The sequence below is a fragment of the Phlebotomus papatasi genome, chromosome 2, assembly GCF_024763615.1.
Source record: "Phlebotomus papatasi isolate M1 chromosome 2, Ppap_2.1, whole genome shotgun sequence".
NCBI classification, from domain to species: Eukaryota; Metazoa; Arthropoda; class Insecta; order Diptera; family Psychodidae; genus Phlebotomus; species Phlebotomus papatasi.
The window spans coordinates 44,126,317-44,138,520 of record NC_077223.1 but is presented as its reverse complement, the minus strand read 5'-3'; the positions used below and the strand labels follow the sequence as shown (position 1 = coordinate 44,138,520).

Sequence of the window (12,204 nt, the reverse complement as noted above, 5' to 3'; positions counted from 1 at the left end):
TTCAATCGGGATTGATTTTAGAAATTTTTCGATTGATTTTAGAAGTTTTGTAAGATCAATTCTAGAAACTTTCTGGTTGACTTTAGAAACTAAATACTTACCTCTAGAAATTTTCAGATTGATTTTAGAAATGTTGTGAGATCAGTTATAGAAACCTTCTGGGTTGATTTTAGAAACTAAATACTTACTTTTAGAAATTTTCGGGTTGATTTTAGAAAATTCGTAGGATCAATTCCAGAAACCTCTTGGGTTGAATTTAGAAACTATATACTTACTTTAAGAAATTTTCAGGTTGATTTTAGAAAATTCGTAGGATCAATTCCAGAAACCTCTTGGGTTGAATTTAGAAACTATATACTTATTTTCAGAAATTTTCGGGTTGATTTTAGAAATTTCATGGGATCGATTCGAGAAACCTCCTGGGTTGAATTTAGAAACTAATACTTATTTTCAGAAATTTTTACATTGATTTTAGAAATTGCATGGGATCAATTTTAGAAATCTCCTGGGTTGTATTTAGAAACTATTATACTTATTTTTAGAAATTTTAGGATTGATTTTAGAAATAGCATGGGATCAATTCTAGAACCCTCTCGGGTTGAATTTAGAAACTACATACTTATTTTTAGAAATTTTCGGATTGATTTTAGAAATTACATAGGATCAATTCTAGAACTCTCTCGGGTTGAACTTAGAAACTACATACTTATTTTTAGAAATTTTCGGATTGATTTTAGAAATTACATAGGATCAATTCTAGAACTCTCTCGGGTTGAACTTAGAAACTACATACTTATTTTTAGAAATTTTAGGATTGATTTTAGAAAATACATAGAATCAATTCTAGAACTCTCTCGGGTTGAACTTAGAAACTACATACTTATTTTTAGAAATTTTCGGATTGATTTTAGAAATTACATAGGATCAATTCTAGAAGCCTCCCGGATTGAATATAGAAACTATATACTTATTTTCAGAAATTTTCGGATTGATTTTAGAAATTGTATAGGATCAATTTTAGAAACCTTTCGGGTTGAATTTAGAAACTATATACTTATTTTTAGAAATTTTCGGATTGATTTTAGAAATTATATGGAATCATTTCAAAAAGTTTTGAATTTAGAAACTGTTCACTTATTTTTAGAAATTTTCGGATTGATTTTATTAATTTATTTGGATCAATTTATAAATTTTCCAAAATCAATTCAAGATTGCTTTAAGTTGATTTTATTAACAGAATATTTAATTTTCATAATTCTCGGATTGATTTTAGAGATTTTGCAGTATCAATTCTTAGAAATCTGCTCGGTTTGTTTTAGAAACTGAAAACTAAATTTTAGGATTTTCTAGAATAATCACAAAACATTAAAGGATAAATTTTAGGGCATTGAATAAACGAGCAGTAAAAAGTCAAATATGGTCAGCAAAAAAATCGAAATGATATGTAAAATTTAAAGAAATCGTCAGTAAAAAATTAAAAAAAGGGCTGTAAAAAGTAAAAAAAGGCAGTGAAAAATTTAAAAAAGAGCAGTTTTATTAAAAGCGGTCAGCAAAAAATGAGAAAAGTGGTTAATAAAAAGTAAAACGTGATCAGTGAAATGTAAAAGATGATCAGTAAGAAATTAAAAAAAAAAACAGTAAAAAAATTAAAAACGAGCAGTAAAATATTAAAAATGAGCAGAAAAAATATTCAAATTGATCAGTAAAAAATTACAAATGAGCAACAAAAGACTTAAAAAAAATACAGCAAAAAATTAAAAATGAATAGTAGAAAATAAAAACTGATGAGAAAGAAATTCAAAATGAGCAGTAGAAATATTCTAGTTGATCAGTGAAAAATTAAAAAAAAGTTAATTAAAAATAGAAAATGAAAAGTTATTAGTAAAAACTAAAAACTGGCCAGTAAAAATGAAGTGGTCAGTAAAATAATTAAGTATGACCAGTAAAAAATAAGAAACGATCAACTAAAATTGAAAAATGAGCAGCAAATATTACAAATGGACAGAAAAAATATTCATTCTGGTCAGTAATAAATTAAACTGGTCAGTAAAAAAAATTGGTCAGTAAAAAAAAGCAAAAAAAAATAAAATGAGCAGTAGAAAATAAATGTCGTCAGTAAAAGGAGCCAATGATAAGCCTAATCAGCTTATTGAGGTGCGATTTCTTGATTACTGACCACTTTTAATTTTTTTTGCTGACCACTTTTTATTTGTTGCTGACCACATTTTATTTTTTACTGCACACTTTTATTTTTTTATTGACCACTTTTTATTTTCTAGTGCTCATTTTTGAATTTTCGCTGATCACTGTTTAGTTTTTCACTGATAATTTCGAATATTTCTACTGATCAGGTTTAATTTTTTGCTGAACACTTTTTAATTTTGACTGCTTAGTTTTAATTTTTTGCTGATCAACTCGGATATTTCTACTGCTCATTTTTATTTTTTTTTCTGATCATATTTTCTTTTCACTGACCACTTTTAAGTTTTTGCTAATCATTCAGTATTTTTTACTGTTTAACTCGAATATTTCTACTGATCGATCCGAAGATTTAACTGACCAAATTTAACTTTTTACTGACAAAATTTTACTTTTTATTGACAAAATTTTATATTTTTATTGATCATTTCGAATTTTTGTTTTGATTAAATTTAATTTTGTACTGATCACTTTCAACTTTTTACTGCTCATTTATTTTTTCTCAATTTTTAGTAGCAATATTAATTTGATCTCAGAAGTTTTGGTGGTAGGCGTCTGCCCTTTTCTATCAGTATCTTTCTTTGTAGCTTGTTTTTCTTCTTTTCGAACTTCAATTGATCAAAAGATTTAATTCTTTGGTAATGTATTGATATTATTTTTATTAATTCACTGTATTAATTCATGTAAGAACACAATATTTTCGCCGGAACATTTAACTCAATAACTGTCTATGATGATTACCATGCTTTCCTAACAGTCTTTGATTGTACATTTGAATAACTTGCCTTCCTCCATATCCTGGTCTGGTTTAAGCAATCCATGGAAAAGCAGTATGAAATTGCAGTTTTTCATATCTGGAATATATTGAGATAATGTCATAATAATATTTGACTTTTAGGGAAATGGGAATTATTTTGCACAGCTTTTTAACCCTTTAAGGACGATTGGGTCACCGGTGACCCAAAAATGAAATTTTTCCTACGGCCTTCTAAAGCTATGTTCTGCTCTAAAAAGTGGAAAAAGTGATTTTTCTGACCCCCGATTTTAAACGTTCTCGTCCTTAAAGGGTTAAAGCGAAATTTGATATTAAATTTACTAAAATTATATAATTATTTTAGAGTATTTGAATAATAATGCCAAAAATATTATACGTTTCCTATAGATTCGTTTTATTAAATATTCGGATCTATTATTAAAATAATAGCAGATTTTTATAGTGCAATTATACAAGGGGTAACTCATTTCGGGGAACTCGAGCCAATCTGGCTGGGGAACCCATGCATTTTTTTCAGGAAACCAGGGGAACCCATACATTTCTTTGGGAACTCGAGCCAATCTGATTGATTATGAGTTACCCCTTGCAATTATATCATAAAACTGCTCCACCTTATTCTATCAATATACTGTCCATGTCCACTTCCTAGAAATGCTGCTTGAAAATTTTAAAATTTTTTAACTTTGTCCCTTAAGGGGTAAGTGAGTCACGAAAATTCTAAAACAACAGATTTTCTCTAAATTACTTTTTTAACATAATAAAAAATTTATTTAATTGAAGATCTCAGACATATAAAAGTAAATCATTTAAACAATAGTTATTTTCTAAAAATGTCTTTTTAGCTTTGTTTTTTTTTTTAATTCATTTGATGGAACATGTTTTTCAGAGAACTTTTCTAATAAAACATTTTTTTCTTCAATATTTACTGGATCCTAAGTAATTTGAACTGATATAGCATTAAATACCCAAAATATTGCCAAGCATACTCCAAAATATTCCAAAATTTTTTTTTAGAAGTTACATAACTAAAGTTAAGATCATCTAGCTCCATGTTTGAATAAAAACCATTTGTAGCGTCTTAGATATTGCCTAAATATAAAATCAAAAGGCAATATATCAAAACAAAAGTTTGTGATAATGTAGTGGTATTATCGTACGTGGACGAAATATTCATCTACTCAACCTCACAACAACAACGTAAGAAACCACACAATGCGTTTCCGAACAAACCCAAAAAGCATAGTTTTGGGGATTACAGTGAGCCGGAAGGTGGGATTGAAGGTCATGTTAGCGATGTGAAGATCGACTAATCCAAAAGGGTCAAAGTCACTGTTTTACCGCTGTGAAGTGTTCAAGTTCAAGTGCAACTAGTAAAACTCTCCAGATATTTATACTAAGTTGTAAAAGGCTACTTACCAGGATACTCGTCTCTGCAATGCCACGATGTATTACGAGATAGTCACGGAAACTCTTTCTCCATAATTTTAATTCCATTTTAAATTGTATGCGCAATTTATTAGGTGCATTTATTAAGATAGCGCATCCAAATCATACATATGCAGTAGCTCGTCTATTTCGATGTCATTTTCTATAAACAAGTAAGTGGAATACTATATTATTAAATCTTAAATAATCATAAAATCATAAAATCATATTTAAAACAAATATTAAGGGAGTCATCTTAGTTAGAAAAAATGTATAAGTAAACGATACAAAATACAAAAAAATATTGAATTATTTCCGACTATTGAATTTATTTATAGCTTATATTTTATTTTTTTTTTTTCAAAAAAACTAATAACAGAAAATCTGAATAATTTTGAATACAGTTTGAATTAAAATCTTTTTACTCTACTAGAGTCTTTCAAATCTGAATCCTCAAATTCGAACGACGGCGGTTGAACTCAAAATCACAAATGCGAATTTAATTTGAAAAAACTTTTGTTGTGAATGATTGAGAACCATATTTCTTTCCTGGTTCCTTAATATATAACCATATTAATCGTATAAAATGAAAAAATAAATATATCTCTACGACGAATTTGGGAAGTGAGAAATGTCATTAATACTTCCCTCGTATATTGAAATTTGAAAGATTATACTATGTAGGGTACGTGTACCAAATTTCGGTCAGCTTGCAATTCCGGCCACTTTTTTGTTCCTCGAATTTCCATGAATTTTTAGTTTTTGCGTACTCTAGAGGTTATACAATTCAAAAAAATAACAAAAACTGTCGCTCCGACAAACGAGATAATATGAAAAAGACATTGGAAGAATTCTGGAAGAGCAAATAATTATAGGAATGAAGGTGGCCGAAATAGGCCGCGAAAGCTATGTCTACATTTTTATTCATTTTAAAAAGATAAAGAATGATTTTAGAGAAACTAAAGACGATAATTTGTCTACAAAGTTCCAAGCAACACTCCTTAAAAAGAAGTAATAAAAAATCAATTTCTATTAAAAATGTTACATTTCAAACTTGAGACTTTGGCGCCTGCATGCAAATATGCCGAAATTTGGCACACTTACCCTATGTAAAACAATGTCTGAAAAGAATTTCACAAAAGTGTAAAGAAAATAATTAGTATTGTTTACAACATTGTTTGGTTAAAGAGCAGCACATCAATTTTTTCTGATGTTTTGAAATAATATTAATAAATGTTTTCAGTAAAATCGCTTCTATAGATCAAAAAAGATTTTATAGTACAAAGCTTGCTGCAAAGTTCACCTAAAATTGGTCGGTTTTGTACAAAACTCCGCCAAAATTGAAATTTTGAATTCTTCAAAACTTTCTCATTAATTCCTGATCTATATTCACGCTGTTAAATAAAAATATTTGGATTCTAGATTTATGATGAACTTATCTATTTGACATTAATTTATTACAAATTCAAATGTACAGATAGGGGGAGGCTTTGATCGTTCGCACATACGCTACCTTCAGACACTTCATATTTCTCCCATATTCCTTTATGAATCTCACATATGGCTATATATTGTAATAGCTAACCTTAAATCCCATCTTTCCTGAAAAAATTGAGAGTCTAATCCTTTTTTCCTAGTTTCAGGAAACAAAAAATAAAAACAGGTCCAAAACTGTAATTTTGCTGTGCAATATTTCATACGATTGTGCAGAATTAATATCACTTTTCTGAAAAACTACTATCACAAAGGGTAGAAGGGTTATTAGGAATCAGATTTATGTAAAAATCTTTTAGGCTGAACAGGCACTTTTTGTGGGTGGAACAAAATTCACAAACTTGACTCAGATTCATCGATCGCACATAGAAGACTGCTTCTTTCAGATATTTTCCAGGAAACTTCATTTTAGATACGATCCCTCATATTCACATCTATTGTAATCTACCGATTTGATCCACCACTAAAAAGGAAAACTTAAAAATCGTAAAGTTGATAAACAAGAAGTAATTTGACTCAAATAGGCTGCAGTTGAGTAATTATTAAGCAATTTTGCATTTCTTTGATATAAAAATATTTTTCAAGCTTGCACAAACTGAATGTGCAATGAAAGAATCACATCTGCAATAAGCTCATACAGTTTACAACTGGTTTTTTGACAATCTTTGACATAACCTCACTATTGTGTTGTTTTGCATGACAAAGAAAAGAAATTGTCCGTGAGAAGATGTTTTGTGAAAATTTTAGCTTGTTCACCTGCTGAAGCTCAATATCTGTGCTAAATCCCGATTCCTGCAGCTGCAGGAACAGAGAAATCTTCAATGATGCGCATTCAAACGTTTTTGTGCATATCCGGCTCCGTGGAGGAATGGTGGAATCTTGTGTGGTCTTCTCGCTTGCAGAGTTTTAGTCAATTTTTAGCTTTAAAAACTTATTGATTCGTGTAAATTTGGTGATATTTGGACTTTTTAAGAAAGTATTCATCAGATTTAACCGTTTCCGGAGTGAAATTCTCGTAGAACCAATCAAAAAAATGGTTTTTAATGTCAATAAAACATCTCTCAGAAAAGTTCCAAAAAAGTGATATTAAAATGTTTTATTCTATATAAAAATGGTTTAATCAAGTAGATTAGAGTTCCCTTTAAACAATGATGTGCAACTTTTAGTGTCCGGTGCAAAATTTACGGTGAAAATGGGGTGTTCAATGATGGCGTGAATCGTGTGCGATAATAGAAACTTGATTCATCTATCGGATAAATCGCCATTAAATTTTCATTTTCCTCTGGAGGAAAATCTAAGGATTTCCTGGAATTTTGTTTGGTGGGATTATAAACCTTATAAGTAAGACATTTTTTTTGGCATAGTTGGAGAATCCATACAGTTTGCATGGTAATCAGAAAAAATCACTGAACTTGAACATCATTTTTGTATGCGAAAGTTCAAAGCCTCCCCCTATAGTTAAATAGATAATTAATAGATCAGCAAAAATACAAGAACCATTCCAAACAGTATTTTGAAACTAAAAATACTATTTCGACTAAATATGGAGCACATTTCTTAATATTTCGATCCGTGGTGCTCTTTCCTTACATTCACCTGTTAATTGATAATATTTGAGTTTTTGATTTAGGATGAATTTATCAAAAATTATACTAACTATCGCAAATTTAGATTTTTCAAAGAGGTTCATAAAAGTCAGGTCTCCGAAACGGAATTTTAAAAATGTTTTAACAAATATTTTAAAAAGATTTTTTTTTAATGTAGCTTACTTAAGAACATGAATGCAATAATTCTTATGACACTTTTAATAATAATAATAATAAATAATAATAATAATAATGTATTTATTCACAATAATAGGATCATCCCTTTTACAATTGTGAAAGAAAAAAAAAGATAATAATTAAAAAACTAAAATTTTTGAAAATCTTGGAAATTTGAAATCTTGAAATTTAAACTTTTGAAAATCATGGAAAACATTCTAAATTATTGCTTTCGAAACCCTTGTAATCTCGTAATGTATATATTTTCTATTATTTTTCAATGTTTAAGAAAAATTTTACAGAAAACAAAATCGAACCACGAATTTTTAAGGTTCCAAGCATTACTTGTAACAAGACATTGTTAAAACAAACTTTAATTTGCAATTAAAATATTTATTTTTGCAATTAAATATTTAGATTTTCAAGTCAATCTGTATCCAATTTTATCTTTTTACCATATTAAAAAATCTCTTTTTGTACATTACGTACCTGTCAAAAGGTCAATGAAAAAGATGTCCAACTTTGGGGGATTGCTTGTTCCACGGGCTGCTTGCTGTTGTCTGGAGCTCAAATGAGAGGCACTTCCACCACCTGCATCATCACCAGTGCTACCTACACTGATATTCCCGAATTTTGCAGGAAATCCTTGAAGAAACTGGCCCAAATTGTTCGATGAAGTTGTGCTGAAGGAGATTGTAGAAGGAGCTCCTGTGTTTGGAGGAAAAAAAATTTTTTAGTGCTTGGTGGGTCTGGTCAATTTCTTCAGGATGAATAATTATTTTCCGCGTTATTATTTATTTCCCAGAGCCTTACCAAATAAAAGATCCTAAAGCATTAATCTTAATAAGGAAAGAATTACTATTCTGGAAAACCAAAAAAAAATCTCTATTTGTCATATTTGCCCGCCAACTCCCCCTCCACGCCCCTTTTCACAGACGCCAAGAAGATTATAATTTATATTCTTTTTACGGACCTACTGCAACCCTCTCTGCCAAAAAATCTAGTCAACTATTAGAACAACCACCTTACATTTCTACGACAAGTCCTCCACATTCTCATATTACTGAAGCCCCCAAAAGAGCCCCACAATAGCCTCTACATTTGGAAAGATGGCGTCAAGCAATGCGCGTGAATTTTCATCCTCGCTCAATATACTAGACAAACATCAGATTTTTCACTTACCTAACGATAAAAAGAACATTTCCTCAGGATACACTCACTTCCTTACAAGAATCCTTGACGAAATCACTAGGGAAACCACTTTTTAAATAGATTTTCACTGAATTTAAGCTGATCGAGCACACTCTTTAATAGCTGAAAAAACTGGCACATCATGACATGACATGTCACAAAACTGGCACAACCCGGCTGTTCACACATTCACAGACTGTGTACATACGCTCGACCGAAAGTTATGCGTTTTTGGTGAATTGTGCCAGCATTTTATTGTGAAATAAATGTTTATTTTCAATGAAATATTCAATTGCAGGTTATAAAACATTTCATTATTAATGAAAAATGTGTTTTTTCCTTTGCGAGAAGCTTTTTTTTTCAATTTTTGGCTTTTAAGTGTTGAGATTTGAGAAAACATGTGCTGAGCCAGACAATTACGTAATTTCTCATAAAGCACGTCACAACTATTGTAATAGCTTTTGGAACAGGACTTTTCTAGTTTTTTTCTGCTTATTTATGTAAAATATCGGTGTAGATGCATTAAAAAAAATTATCTGTAAAAGTGTGGATCCCACCACTACCATTTATTGAGTTCACTGATGCTTATAAGAACATCACTAAAAATTTTGTCTAGTAAAATAGGGTCTCGGTCAAAATCCCGAATGTCATAATGCCGTACGTATGGGTCGAAATCTTGAATATCCAAAATCTCGGAAATCACGGAAAACTCGAAAAGATGACTATCTCAGGCATTTTTTTCTAGGTTTCATCCTTCACATTTGTTCAGGACCATGATAGAACTGATCAGATCCTACTTCCTCTGAGATATGAGATAACTGTCTCACTGGAGATGAATTTTATGAAATTTTCAAGAAATTATGGTTTTTCTGGTTTTACTCAACTTATCTGAAAACCGCCATCATCATAAAATCGACTTTAAATTTCAATAACATACTGATGAAAATTTCATGAAATTTTGGACATTTTGGAAATTTTCATGAAATTTTGCAAAATCACCTACGTCATTTGAAAAGTCGAAAAAAGACATTAAATTATATAAACATTAAAACAAACCTACAACATAAAATCGACTTCAAATTTCAAGAAAAGTATAATGAAATTTTCAAGAAATTTTGGAAATTTTCATGAAATTTTTCAAAATTACTTTTGTTGTTTGAAAAGTCGAAAAAAGACATTCACTATGTATTGAAAATTTCGTGAAATTCTCATCAAATTTTCATGAAATTTTAGATTTCCGTAATTCTCTCATATCACCCAAGTACAAACCTTTAACATAAAAGAGAATTTAAATTTCAATATAAAAACTGTTTTAAAATTTCATGAAATATTGGAAATTTTAGAAATTTTCATGACGTTATCCGAAATCGCCTCGAAATACGACATCGTATCGAATATTTCATGAAATTTTCATTAAGTTTCCATGAAATTTTGGATTTCCATGTTTCTCTCATCTCACCCAAAAACAACTGTGTACAACATTAAGTGGACTTTAACGTTTTTCAAATACTTCTATGCATTTCTTATTCATTTTTACTGATTCTCAAGTAAAATTTCGAACATCTCAAGCCTAAAGGAGGCTCTTAACGTATGTAAAGTTTGATGCCTCTATATCTCTTATTTTCTGAAATATTCTGCTTTAAAGTTTTCAGATATTCTTGTGCATTTCTCATACGATTTACAACATTTTCAAGTGAAATTCCGCACATCTTACGCTTAAAGAGAAACAATGAATTTCCTCAAAGCCAAATGAGTATTTAAAAAAAATTTCGATACTTTTTGAATGCTCTTTTTCGGTTTTTTAATGACATAGAGAATTTTGAAAATTTCATGAAAATTTCCAAAATTTCAGTGAATTTTTATTACACTTCTCCTCAAATTTGAAGTCGATTTTATGTTGTAGGTTTGTTTTAGGGTGAGATGAGAGAATTATGAAAATTCAAAACTTCATGAAAACTTAATGAAAATTTCACGAAATTTACAATACATCGTCGGTTGCATCGACCACTGTGGTCGATGCTTTTGTGTCAGCATTTCACGCATGAGGCGACGTCTGTATTGTAGCTTGGAGAAAATGCAGATTCAAAACAAACGCAGATACGACAACGGTCGATGCAACCGACGGCATATTGAATGGCTTTGTTCAACTATTTAAATGACATAAGTGATTTTGGAAAATTTCATGAAAATTCCCAAAATTTCCAAAATTTCATGAAATTTTCATTATACTTTTCTTGAATTTTAAAGTCGATTTCATATTGTAGCATTGTTTTAGGGTGAGATAAGAGAATTATGAAAATTCAAAACTTCATAAAAATTTGATGAGAATTTCACGAAATTTTCAATAAATATTGAATGACTTTGTTCAACTTTTCAAATGACAGGTGATTTTGAAAAATTTCATGAAAATTTCCAAAATTTCATGAAAGTTTCATCATACTTTTCTTGAAATTTGAATTCGATTTTATGTTGTAGGTTTGTTTTAGGATAAAATGAGACAGACATAGAGATTCAAAATTTCATGAAAACTGAAAATTTCACGAAATTTTTGATAGTTATTTAATGTTTTTTTTCGACTTTTCAAATGACGTAGGTGATTTTGCAAAATTTCATGAAAATTTCCAAAATGTCCAAAATTTCATGAAATTTTCATCAGTATGTTATTGAAATTTAAAGTCGATTTTATGATGATGGCGGTTTTCAGATAAGTTGAGTAAAACCAGAAAAACCATAATTTCTTGAAAATTTCATAAAATTCATCTCCAGTGAGACAGTTATCTCATATCTCAGAGGAAGTAGGATCTGATCAGTTCTATCATGGTCCTGAACAAATGTGAAGGATGAAACCTAGAAAAAAATGCCTGAGATAGTCATCTTTTCGAGTTTTCCGTGATTTCCGAGATTTTGGATATTCAAGATTTCGACCCATACGTACGGCATTATGACATTCGGGATTTTGACCGAGACCCTATTTTACTAGACAAAATTTTTAGTGATGTTCTTATAAGCATCAGTGAACTCAATAAATGGTAGTGGTGGGATCCACACTTTTACAGATAATTTTTTTTAATGCATCTACACCGATATTTTACATAAATAAGCAGAAAAAACTAGAAAAGTCCTGTTCCAAAAGCTATTACAATAGTTGTGACGTGCTTTATGAGAAATTACGTAATTGTCTGGCTCAGCACATGTTTTCTCAAATCTCAACACTTAAAAGCCAAAAATTGAAAAAAAAAATGCTTCTCGCAAAGGAAAAAACACATTTTTCATTAATAATGAAATGTTTTATAACCTGCAATTGAATATTTCATTGAAAATAAACATTTATTTCACAATAAAATGCTGGCACAATTC

At 29.8% G+C, this 12,204-nt stretch overlaps 1 long non-coding RNA gene across 1 annotated transcript; it reads right to left on the bottom strand.

Moving 5' to 3' along the window:
- Window positions 1–315: 315 nt before the first annotated feature.
- On the bottom strand, window positions 316–9,045 carry LOC129801222 (uncharacterized). The gene is made up of 4 exons (XR_008751678.1): window positions 8,839–9,045; window positions 8,146–8,364; window positions 4,391–4,562; window positions 316–3,053 (listed from the first exon to the last, which is right to left on the bottom strand). It is a non-coding gene; the product is annotated as an uncharacterized LOC129801222 (long non-coding RNA).
- Between the last annotated feature and the right edge of the window lie 3,159 nt (window positions 9,046–12,204).